The sequence below is a fragment of the Rhinopithecus bieti genome, unplaced genomic scaffold, assembly GCF_001698545.2.
Source record: "Rhinopithecus bieti isolate Rb0 unplaced genomic scaffold, ASM169854v2 repeat_2686, whole genome shotgun sequence".
In the NCBI taxonomy this organism is placed as follows: domain Eukaryota; kingdom Metazoa; phylum Chordata; class Mammalia; order Primates; family Cercopithecidae; genus Rhinopithecus; species Rhinopithecus bieti.
In genome coordinates this window covers 1-329 of record NW_016876425.1, presented here as the reverse complement: position 1 = coordinate 329, position 329 = coordinate 1, and the positions used below count along the sequence as shown (strand labels likewise).

The 329-nt window shown below is 54.7% G+C and overlaps 1 pseudogene; it reads left to right on the top strand.

Moving 5' to 3' along the window:
- The first annotated feature begins 5 nt into the window (after window positions 1-5).
- On the top strand, window positions 6-326 carry LOC108525678 (40S ribosomal protein S11-like; annotated as a pseudogene).
- The last annotated feature ends 3 nt before the right edge of the window (window positions 327-329 follow it).

The window sequence follows — 329 nt, the reverse complement described above, 5'->3', positions numbered from 1 at the left end:
AAACTGGCAAGGAGAAGCTCCCGCGGTACTACAAGAACATCGGTCTGGGCTTCAAGACACCCAAAGAGGCTATCGAGGGCACTTACATTGACAAGAAATGCCCCTTCACTAGTAATGTCTCCATTCGAGGGCGGACCCTCTCTGGTGTGCTGACCAAGATGAAGATGCAGAGGACCATTGTCATCCGCTGAGACTACCTCCACTACATCCGCAAGTACAACCGCTTCGAGAAGCGCCACAAGAACATGTCTGTGCACCTGTCCCCCTGCTTCAGGGACGTCCAGATCGGTGACATCGTCACAGTGGGCGAGTGTCGGCCCCTGAGCAAG